This window comes from Brassica rapa, chromosome A04 (genome assembly GCF_000309985.2).
Source record: "Brassica rapa cultivar Chiifu-401-42 chromosome A04, CAAS_Brap_v3.01, whole genome shotgun sequence".
NCBI classification, from domain to species: Eukaryota; Viridiplantae; Streptophyta; class Magnoliopsida; order Brassicales; family Brassicaceae; genus Brassica; species Brassica rapa.
Window position 1 is genome coordinate 2,649,844 of NC_024798.2, and position 10,108 is coordinate 2,659,951.

At 32.3% G+C, this 10,108-nt stretch overlaps 2 long non-coding RNA genes across 2 annotated transcripts; both read right to left on the reverse strand.

The window, feature by feature from the left end:
* Window positions 1-63: 63 nt before the first annotated feature.
* Window positions 64-4,408, reverse strand: LOC103863126. The gene is made up of 2 exons (XR_004457739.1): window positions 2,264-4,408; window positions 64-2,174 (listed from the first exon to the last, which is right to left on the reverse strand). It is a non-coding gene; the product is annotated as an uncharacterized LOC103863126 (long non-coding RNA).
* A 782-nt stretch (window positions 4,409-5,190) lies between these two features.
* Window positions 5,191-8,921, reverse strand: LOC117133751. Its single transcript, XR_004457754.1, has 2 exons — window positions 8,706-8,921; window positions 5,191-8,673 (listed from the first exon to the last, which is right to left on the reverse strand). It is a non-coding gene; the product is annotated as an uncharacterized LOC117133751 (long non-coding RNA).
* Window positions 8,922-10,108: the final 1,187 nt, after the last annotated feature.

The window sequence follows — 10,108 nt, forward strand, 5'->3', positions numbered from 1 at the left end:
CGTCACCGTGGTGCATTTTAATGTATTTTATCCTTTTTAAAGAAGCGTAAAAATGTATTTTTCTTTTTTTCTCCAGGGGCTCTAACCTAATTTTTGCAGTCATTTTCTGTGTTTTCATCTAGGGGTTTCAATCCGGTAAAACGTAACCAACTAAAACAAAACCTAAACAGAGAAAGTTGGTTGGATTTGGTAGTAAAGAATAAACCGAATGGATGTCATTTTTAAGAAATTGCAGTATATGAATATGGTTTAGTATATAAACCGATCACACCGAATTAACCGAAGAAACCGAGGAATTAAAAAATTTAGTATACTTTAATGTAAAATTTATAATAATATTAATAATATATGCATAATATATTTTATTAATATGATATCCATAATCAAAACATTGATTTTAATAATTTTTATTTTGCTTTAAGTTAAAGTGGTGATTTTGTTTTTCTCATTTTTATCAAATTAAATAAAATATATTTTATTGATAACTCCTTATGCTAAAATATAATTATATTATGGTATTATTATTTTCTTATTATTATTTAAATATTTAAATAGAAAATATTATATTTAAAAGTTAGACTAAGGAATATATATTTATGTTTTAATAAATCTTACTTCTATTCACATAATCTAAAATTTGTTATAAAAGATAAATACAGTTATGATTTTTTTTTGTATAAAACCGACCAAACCAAAAATTGATGGTATATAAGTCGAACCAAACCAAATTAGATATGGTTTTAATATGGTAGCTAATTTTTATAAACTGAAATACTGAAAATCGACACAAACGAACCGAAACAGTACTGAAGTCTGAACTGAAATGCCTATTTTCAACATATACACCATTTTTTCGATTTACTTCATATTAACTTAGTTTACCTATTATATTAGTAACACTAAACTATGAAAGATCTATGAAGTTATTACTGATTTTCACTCGAAAACTCCAGGCTGTATACGTTTTAGTTCGAGTATTGCAGAATCGCGGCTGCGGAGCTCTGCCGAGCGCTTTATCGGCGCGGAATCGCCCACTCCGCTTGGTGTAATGCCAAATAAAAAATCAAAATAATATGTAACAAAGTTGAAATAAATAGACGAGGCTGCCTAAAACGATGCTGAGATGTTAAGCGTTATAGTTATTTAACGTTTTTCTTTTTTGTAAAATGTTTTTAAACAAAATTTCTTCCTTTTTTGGTCAAAGTATTTAAACCAAATTTCTAAATTGGGGAAAAGAACAATGTGGAAAAATACAGAAATAAGAACAACACAATGTACAATGTTGACAAATAAAAAGAAAAACACAATAGTCATAAGCTAAACAGGTTATTATATGAAAGATGGAAAATAGTATTGTTGCTGCCTACACGATTTCAGAGACTGATCCTCGGTGAATTCTTAATTACTTACTATTGTATTTGGAGGACCTCCAAGAAAATAACAAAACTTTTCGGCTGATCGTACCTAGAACTTGGTGTATTATCTTTCTTTGTTTTTTTTATCACCAAGTTCCAGCTATGATCAGCCGCAAAGTGTTGTTATTTTCTTGAGGTCCTCCAAATACAATAGTAAGTAATTAACAATTCACTGAGGATCAGTCTCTGAAACCGTGTAGGCAGCAACATTAAAGGAAGTAGATGTGGAAGATTCTCCCTGCGAGTTTGAAGAGGAAGGAATCCCACTTTTGCCTTCATCAATTGGGTAAAAAGCCAGGGCATTTTGGCTTTTGAATCTCAATTGCTTCCTCTTGGAGTAGAGCCACGACCAGGGAGATTTTTGGTATGTCCCTTGCAAAATAATAAGACACCACAAGAGTCCCACTTCAATACATCTCAACACTTGCCAAGACTGTACACAGTCTTGTCTGATCTTCTCATCAATGATTTCACTCCAGTTTCTTTCATTATATCTGTTCCACGCCTTTCCAACGAAACAAAGAAAACACAATGGTTGTTTCTGTTTCTTCAATTTTTCTATTTCTCAAAGAAACAAAACACATCAATTCTAAAAAAGCTTACGTAGCCGAGAAGATAGCCAATGGAAGAGGAGAATGATCTGTTCTTTTTTCCCGTTAACAGTTTCAAGAACAAAAACCCCTTCTTCGATATATGCTAGGCCTTGAGCTACACCCTTGATAATATGAAATCTCGTTTTCCAATTTAGCTCACCACCGCCTACAAAACCGGCCAGAATATCATCAATCTTCTTTTGACTTATATATATATATGTATATATGATTCCGATCATATTTAAAATAGCTAACCAAATAAATCACGTTCCAGGCTTCCGTTCACTAGATCCTCGTATATCAATAGCTTCTCTTCCTTGTAAACACTCCCCAACCATACAGGCGGACGATGTTAATCTGTCTAACGGGTGAAATAGACCTCACCTCGGTACGAAACTCATCCAACCCTTGTTTCGAGATTTCTGAAAGTTTCTTGACAGCGATTTCTTCCCCGTTGGCTAACACACCCTGGTCATACATACCATAAAGCACTATGAAGACACAAACGAACCCCACATGGTCAACAATACATACACACAACTATAATGCAGGCATGCAACAGAATGTGAAATGCTAGGACAATTTTTTTTTGACCTTATACACATACCCAAACCCACCATGGTCCGGTCTCTTGAGAGAAGTTGTCTGTGGCATTCAGTATCAATGTATCATCGCAAAATCCATTGGGGCAGTGGTTGATCCTCTATTGCGTTTTCTCTTTCCATTGGCATCATTATTTCTTCAAAAAATTTAGAGAAGAAATAAAAAGAGTTATAAGAATGTACCTATGCAATTAATAAAACATATATATAGATATCTTTTTTTGCTCAAATTCTCTTTCTTTACTTAATTACCAATTGATGCTGCGGTAGTGGCTCTTTCTCTCTTCTTTTTCCTCTTGCAGTAGCAAAGTAATGCTAAGAAAAGAGCCAAAACCGAGATGCAAACACAAGTATCTACCATCAATTCTGTTTTGCTTTTCTTCTTCCCTGGAAAAAAAAGAAAAGAGTTATAAAAGCAATTAATTAAGTAAACAGATTCCAAAGAGTTGAGAAGTTAATTACCACGACCAGACGTTCGCACATAAAGGTCTAGACCCTCTTGTGTAGGATCTGTTGTCTGTAGTAGTAATTGACAAATACGAGATCTGCTGGTCGTTCCATGTTAATCTAAACAACAAGGGAAGTGCTCCAATAAACTTGGTTCCGATAACCAACTTACTATCATAGATTTCTAAGTTCCCGTTAGAACTGTGTAAAGGATATTGCCTATTACCTACCCAAACATAAGTTTTTTCGGGTACATTATTGTACCAAATTCCTGAAAACCAGCCTTCAGTTGCTGCTAATCTAAAGAACCCAGCCTCAAATGTTTCTCTAGAAGACAAAAGTGTGCCGCCCTTAACTGAAACCCGTTTATCTCTACTCCTTAATATTTTTTTGATCAAAATCTCTACTCCTTAATATGTCCCCGGATACTTACAAGTTACAAAATGTGGCAGAGTGACTTCTTCTTCTTCTTCTCCAGTTTTAACGGGATTAAAAGAGAATCTGGGTTTCTGCAAAGATAGACTGGAGAAAAAGATCTTACCAAAGCATTCATATTTGTACCGAAACACCCACTTCTCTCTTCGCACGTCATTCATTCGTGCACCAAAGCTACTAAACATGACGTGTAGATTGGTGGAAAAGTCTGCATCTAAAGTGTTAAATAGTCAAACGTGTTCGGTAAATGTTTACAATTTCGAAACCATTCCCAGTCATTGATCTCATCTCAACGGTCAGGAATTATTCTAATGAATAAATGCTGCTTTGCTTTTTTCTTCCTCTACCAAAATGTATTTATATCTGACAATACGAAGTTTCCTCAAGACAAATACGGAATACCCTTTGATTTTTGTTGGCAAACTATACAATTTTTTTTTTAAACAAAACTATACAACTTCAGTGAAGGTATACAGTTACAAAAAAAAAAAAAAAAACTTCAGTGAAGGTATATATATATATATATATATAAGCCATTACATGCGTATTTCACGAATTACTACCACACAACAAAAGTCTCTCTCTCCTTCGTTTCTTTTTCTTTTCACTGACAAATGCCTCTACCTTTTCTCTTATCTAAAACAAAAACATCTATATTATTAAAGTTAAAGTACACTGAGATTGTTTGGCAATATGAATAATAGTTAAAAAATAGTATTGTTTGGACACATGTATAGGTAAATTAGGAAAAAAATAATGGGTTTATGCTATTAAAACAATTTAAAATCTATTACATTATATTAAAAAGTAATAAGTCTATGTTGCTTGATATATATATATATATTCAAATCAAAATAATAAATTAAAATTGATTTATATCAAAAATTCATTCAAAAATATACATATATTCAAAATTTGATTTTTACTAACATATTTTCCAATAACTATTATAAAAATGTTTTTAATATATATAAGACAAATACAATACAAAGCACAATTTCAAACACCAACTTAAATTATGGTTTTTATATTTCACATTAAATTTTAAAATATAATATATGTGATTATTTATATGATTGTATAAAATATTATTAATTATAAGAAAACTTATTTGATGGTACGTATAAAATAAGATTAATTATATGATAACACATATTTTGTAACCTATGATGACACATATATGATATATATATATATATATTTATAATATTGATTAGGGGTGGGCGTTCGGGTTCGTTTTCGGGTCATTTTGGGATTTCGTGTTCAGTTCAGATCTTTGGGTATTTGGTTCGGATTTGGATAACCAATTTAAATATGTTTGGTTTAAATATTTGGATAGAGAATAAATAATTATTTAAGTATTTTTGGAGTTTTGAGTATATTTTAACTATTTAAGATATTTACGTTTGATTATTTGTATATATTTTCAAGCATTTAAGCGAACTTAAAAGTATCATATATATTCTGGATGTTTTTAATATATATTAACTCTAAAAATAATTAATATATAACTATATAAATCTATTTTGGATACCCAAAATATTTCGATTCGGATCGGATTAGATTTCAGTTCTTCAAATACCAAAATTTTGAATAATTAAGATATTTAATCAATTCCGGTTCGGATTTAGTACTACTTATTCGGATTGGGATCGGTTCAATTATTCAAATTCGAGTTTTTTGCCCAACCATAAATAATGACATAAAAAATCAAATAGCATCATATTTAAAAAAAAATACACTATCACGGGCGTGCGAGTCAAAATCTAAGTATAATATTAAACCACATGGGATTTTTCAAAACAAGTTCAATCAAAAAACAATTACACTATAGGACAGTTTTAAGTTTTTTTATCACGCAATGAAACAGTTTATACTACCAAGGCAGTTTCTACTAACTTTTTTCTTTTTTGTTACGCTTAATAGTTGAAACCAAAATAAATTATAACTAAATAGGTCCCACTTCTTCTCTCTCTTAATCTTTTCATATTTCAAAACTAATCTTTTTTCACGGTTCTTCCTAGCAAACAAAAGAAGTGGGTCCCATGTATCATCTTCTTTGTTTCCTCCTCTTGAGTTTCTTATTTCTTTTGTAAATTGAATGTTATTTTTTCAGAATCTTTTATAAAGAAAATATGTTTATAATCAGTGTCTTTGTTTTTCAATCTATCTTTTGAGATATATCAAGCTATATTTTTATGGAACAAATCGTTCAACAAATCAGAAACAAAAAAAAATCACTTTTGTTCAAATTTTAAAGATTAAAGTCATGAATTAGGATATAAAGATATCACATATGGGTAAAAATACATGAAAAACAAGTTGAGAATGTAAAGAATCCTGGAAATTAGGCGAGATAGGCGAAAATTAGAGTTTCGGGTCGACAATGACTAAGAAAGAAGATGAGGTTATTTTCGTAATTTTGCAATATTAATGGAGAAAAGAAAAGTCGTGTGTACATTATATTCAAACTATACATGTGTACACTATCATATTTACCGTACACATGATCTGTCCATGTGTTTTCATGCTAGCTTCATGATAAGTGTTAACTTGATTAATTTCTGGTTGTTTTACTATATATACTATCATATTTACCGTACATATGTACATATCCATATATATTGTACACAAGTACGCTATCATACTTTATCATACACACGTACAGTAAAAATGAAGATGACAATGATAATGGTGATGATGTTGATGATGGTGCTGGTAAGTTGAGTAATCCGATATGGTAGATATATTATCAAGACCACCAATCTCATATTTTTGTCGTGTGGATCTTCTAGAATCATATAATGCAAACTAAATTGAATTTTGTGTTTTGTTCATCAACTTGTTGTTCTTCATTTTGTTGACATATAATACTATATACTATCAAATTATCAATCATCATATGTGTATAATGTATTACACCATGGAGCCTTATTTTCTTATATTTTGCCTAGTTTGCTTTATTACATATCAGAATCAACTTCTGTGTTTTTGGATTCTTTTTCAAATATATTAGTATTTTTGTTATAAGAAACAATTAATGTTGGTTGGTGGAGACAAAGAGGATATTGGAGATAATAGTACATTAACTTCAAAGTGTACATGTGTACATTAACTTCAAACTGAATATGTATCCATTTACAAATGTTCTTTAAACTACATGTGTACAGTTACATATGTTCTTTAAACTCTTAAATTCAACCAAATTGTACCATGCTTTCATACAAGAGTTCTTCATACAATATCATATTTAAAACATCAAATATATTTGGTCATATTCTAACAACTTTTTGTGTACACTTTTACAATTTTTTTGTGTGTACAACTACCAAACAACATCAAAATCCGTTCGTGTTGTACACAAATACAAGCTTTCTTTATGTACACTTTTTTTTTTCATTATTGATATCTCACTATTTTTATGTATTAATTGTATACATATACATAACAACTTTTTGTGTACAAATATCATAGCCAATCAATTATAATGGTTATAAATTAAATTTTGTCAGTTGTTATGTATATGAAATATATACTATCTCTGTTTTTTTGGAAAGTCAACTCAAATATAAAAATACCTAATTTGTCCTAATTAGTTCAAAAACCAAAAAAAAAAAAAAAAAAAAAGTGTTGGAGCCGGATCTCATCCCGCTCTAGACACAATCCAAGATATCAGCCCAAGCATAATAAAATCCAAAAAGTATTATCAAAGGCCAAAAAAGAACTCGGCGAATTAGGTGAATCAAATAAAAACATACAAGAATCAAAGACATTAAAAATCACTTTAAAGACGCTTGATCCACGCTGGAAATCACGTCACCATTATGATTCACCTCTAAAGACCTATAAAAGGAGTAGGATATGCCAAGCAGAGGGAGGCCATTCTCTTCGTACCTAAACTGCAGTCTCAATACACTCATATTATTTTGTTCTTAGACACCCTTGTGTTGATCGGGGATCTAGACCTTCCTATTAATAAGACATACATTTTCCATTGTTCATAGTAGTCCAAACTTTCTTCTTTTAAATTACTTCTAATACTGTAATACATATCATAAACGTGTACTCTATTTCTGAGTGAATTTTAAGATCACAAAAAAACGTTAAAAAAAATCCTCTGCACAATTTTAAACTTAAAAAATGTATGCTTTCAAATATTAGAGAACAATTTACCTACCTCATTTTTTGTGTGTCAATATCAGTCTTCTACTAAATACGTTAGGATATGCCATAGCTTCTTCTTCTTTCTTGGCAACTATGATTGATTAGATCTGGTGCTAGAGTTACTCACGACTTGGTAGAGCATCTATTCTTAGAAACTTCTTTTGGAGGTAAAGGTTTTCCACCTATGGTTCTTTACTTTTGTTGTACTTCCAGTTTTTTTTTTCCTTTACTTGTATATGATTGGTGGGTTAGGCGTTATAACATATTCAACCATCGAAACGTACGTGACCAACTGACCCATCTTAACTTAACCTAGGTGATGCAATGGCCCAAATTATTGTTAAGGTATGGCTCCTTAAGTTTTATTTTCGTATACCTTTCTCTCTTTATTTGGTACTACTATATGTGCTTTACAAAACCAAAAATAATAACAGTGGAAATGTATTACAGGGCTTTGGTAAACTTAAGTATATGGATCTGTCTAGCACATCCAGAATTTATGGAAGTTTTTGGTGGTTAGTTTTTGTTTGGTCTAATAGTACAAATGAAATTATATGTCACATTGGTCTCTATTAGAAAGTTTGTCATGAAGGAAACTTGCGATGGTGCATACTTGCAAAGACAGTCAGCTCGAGACTCTAATATTGTGTGACTGCTCTGTAGAGGAGGTAAAGGATTGAGCGTAACAAGTTGCGTATCTCATTCTTGATGTTACCCTCCTCCTTACTGTTGAATGTTGAATGTTGAATCTGAGAGAGAAATTACAGAGTTTTTTTAATTCACTAATCCCAGGGGGACTTCATATTTATTCAGTATTGTAAGTTTGATAAATAACATTGAAAGTGTGGATATTAATAACAATATCTCATTAGCATGCTTTCATGTGTGATGTATATATCTTGACCACCATGCAGATATCGCAATCACACTTCAACGTGTATAATCAATCTCACGAAGCAAATTACAAATTTCCGTTTTGTATTCAAACTCATGTTCTAAGTATCCTGTTTCCATATCCTGATGGTTTTATCTAAATGATGTTTCTGAACTTGATGGCAACTCACAGAGACCAAGGCGTCTGTGTGGCCTTGTAGTCTCTGGACTATAGTTTTATGCTGAAGATCCCACAGATACACACAGTTGTCTTCAGATCCTGTCACAATGTACTTGCCGTTGGTCACAGAAAACGCGGATGTGATGCAGAATACTTTGTTGGTATGTCCGGTGTATACCTTTATAAACTTCCCAGTTTCATAGTTCGACAGCTTCTATGTGGTTTTAACCAAATAAAAAAATGATTTTTTGAAAAAAAAAATCATCAGTAGCGTCATCTGCATACCACTAGCGTGACCTTCGTTCGTATCTATGGATCAGAGAGTAGTTCGTCCCCGACCAGAGAATCATGGTCTTGTCGAGGGAGAATTTGACGCAGGGGATCACCGCCGTGTGGCATTCTAGGGTTTTCAGGTGACGGTAAGGCTTGAACGTCGGAGATGGAATGTAAAGTCTTTACCTTCACATGAGAATCATTTCCATTTATGAAATTTTGCAGTAGATATATTAGAATATACTAGTTGTTTTTCTCAAGATTTGTTCATTGATTAGTATATGTTCATATCATATTACTTCTGTTGTGCCATAAATGCCCATCCTTTAAACATAGAATGCTTTATCTCTTGAGTCTTGGCCTTCAAGTTAGCAGTTTGGCTAAACATTTTTTTGGCTGCAGCTTATCCCCATCTCCTACTACGATGAACTTCCACGTCATCTGCCCAAGACAGCCATCCTCCAAGGCACTGGTGGATGCGTTTGTAAGAGAAAGTGTACTTTGAACAAGGGTGGCCCAAATTCGTTAAGGATTATGCTCTCGTCGATGGAGACTTTATGACCTTTGTGTATAACGGAGACAACATTTTCAAGGTCAGCATCTATGGCCTTGATGGATGTAAACAAGCTAGAGCAGTGGCTGAAGTGAAGGATGACGATGAAGAAGAAGAAGACAGTATATATGTGCTCTAAGCAGCGATGACACAGAAGATACTAGTGCTGAATCCGAGAAGGCCAATACTGTTCAGATAAGCAATGACAAAGGTTAGCTCCTTCTTGCATCCGTTGATTCTGATGATGATGAAGAAGACAGTGTTTATTCTCTCAGCAAAGGCAAAGACACAGACACAGGCAGTTCTTCTGAACTGGCCAATACAATCTTGAGAAGCAAGAACAAAGGTTTGACGTGATAACAGTTTGTTAGCCTTTTTCTTCATTCATTAGTTCGTTTGATGTGATAGAGAGACAAAATGTTTTGTCTCTTGAACAGGAAAGTCGAAAGGAGAAGTGATTAAGGAGGAATCTGATGGCAAAGAGGACAGTGATCATTCTCTAAACAATGAAGACAAAGAGAGAGACACTGGTTCTTGAGGTTCTCAAGGAAAGTCCAAAGTGATAAAAGATG